Genomic DNA, 1,676 nt, shown 5'->3' on the forward strand with positions numbered 1-1,676 from the left:
TCTCTCTCTCTCTCTCTCTCTCTCTCTCTCTCTCTCTCTCCCCATGAGAGCTCTCTCCCCATCGCCTATACGCCCCGAGGGCTGACTGCTCCCACCCCTCTCCTGCCGAATGCGAGTTTTTCTCTCTCAGTCTTTTCACTCGGTCGGTGAGGGTGGCGCTGCTCCAACAACAACAACAATACGCGGGCGGGCAGGTAAAAGGTGAGAGTAGAGAGGAAAAAAGAAAACGCCTGCACGTTCGATTGACGGGCGTGTATTATTTTTACACTTGAACATCTCGTGTGTGTGTGTGTGTGTGTGTGTGTTACCAATTTGAACAAAACAGTTTAGAAGCTCCAAACACTGGTACTGGTCAAAACCACACAAGAAAAAAGCACCTTTTTCATGTTTAACAAAAATGGCGTCCTATCCCTCTGTATGAATTCGTGGAAACCCGGTAGAAGCGTTCTATTAAAACACACACACACAAGAAAACCTGATCGTATGAATATAAAAGAAGTATAGAACGCACGTCGTCCCCTCGCCAGGAGGCCTGAAGACGAAATGCCTCTCTTGGGCCAACCGGATGCTGCCGACGCCAATCTCGGGCCTTCCGTGGCGGAAGGGGTTGTCGTCACGACTCAAGACTTTGTTGAGAGCCCCCGCCAACCCACGCGCCCGACCCCGTTCTTTGCGCCTCCCTCGGCATGGCGACCTGCCGACCCGAGCCGCGCGGGTCCCGCCCCGTGGAGTCGTCTGGTCCTCGAGTGATCGGTACACACCGCTCCCAACCAATCAACGAAGTCAAACAAGGACCCCTGGGAGTTCAAACAGGGTGCGCCCTGGCCGGGTTGGGCAGGGGGTGGGGGGTTGCTCTCGGTAGCAAACTCTGGCCCTCAGTCACTCGGGCACCATGCCTCGCACTGTCAAAACCTTAAAACGCAATACTTTGTAATACAAAACAGTTTTGCTCTGTATAGCTCGCAAAACATTTTGAAGCTTTTTGTAATACAAAGCATTTGCTTTTCATTACAAAGAATTTGCATTGCAGCATGTAATCATTCGCTTTAATTGGGGCTCATAAAATTAGAAAGCTCTTATTGCAAATGCTTTGTAATACTTAGGAATAAAAACCTGTGCATTGCACCCAAAATGCCGGTTTTTGCAACAGATTGATTCCGCTTAAACGTTTTTTGTTACAAGAGCCGCCTTTTCTGCGTGTACAGAACTGCAAAAATGCTTCGCAAACTTAGTTTCTGAGGACCGAGCAACTACAGTGCGAAGGCAAGATGCCAAGATACTAGGTCCATAAATAGGCGGGCGGTCATAACCCCACCCCTCGTCCTTATACTGAAATTTGGGAAAAGAGTTGCTTTGTAGTCCAACCGAGGGATATGGTTTGCACCTCTCCGCTGAGTGAGCCTCGAGCCTCCCCACTGTAGACCTCAATCGTCGTCGAGCATGCTAGGGAGCAATTCAAAGCTTGGCGGAGCGGGGTGAGTGCGAGCGGCAGCAGCAGCAGCAGGGGGCTGGGGCTGGGAGCGGCTTGCTCTCTGCCTCGGCTCTGCCTCTTTCCATCTCCACAAAGCAGATGCCGTGACCGCGATCCGCGCGCTGCGATCCTCCCTCGTGCTCTCCCCTTCTCTTGCGCAAGATTTCGTGATGAGCCCGTCTTACTCTGAGGTACGGGAGAGAGG

General features: G+C 51.8%; 1 protein-coding gene across 2 annotated transcripts in view; it reads left to right on the plus strand.

Moving 5' to 3' along the window:
* The window catches only part of LOC113210084 (nuclear receptor subfamily 2 group E member 1), a 34,445-nt gene that overhangs the window by 9,217 nt on the left and 23,552 nt on the right, over positions 1-1,676 (plus strand). The gene's annotated exons all lie outside the window — the stretch shown is intronic.

Source organism: Frankliniella occidentalis, unplaced genomic scaffold (assembly GCF_000697945.3).
Source record: "Frankliniella occidentalis isolate FOCC.00 unplaced genomic scaffold, Focc_3.1 Scaffold75, whole genome shotgun sequence".
NCBI lineage: Eukaryota > Metazoa > Arthropoda > Insecta > Thysanoptera > Thripidae > Frankliniella > Frankliniella occidentalis.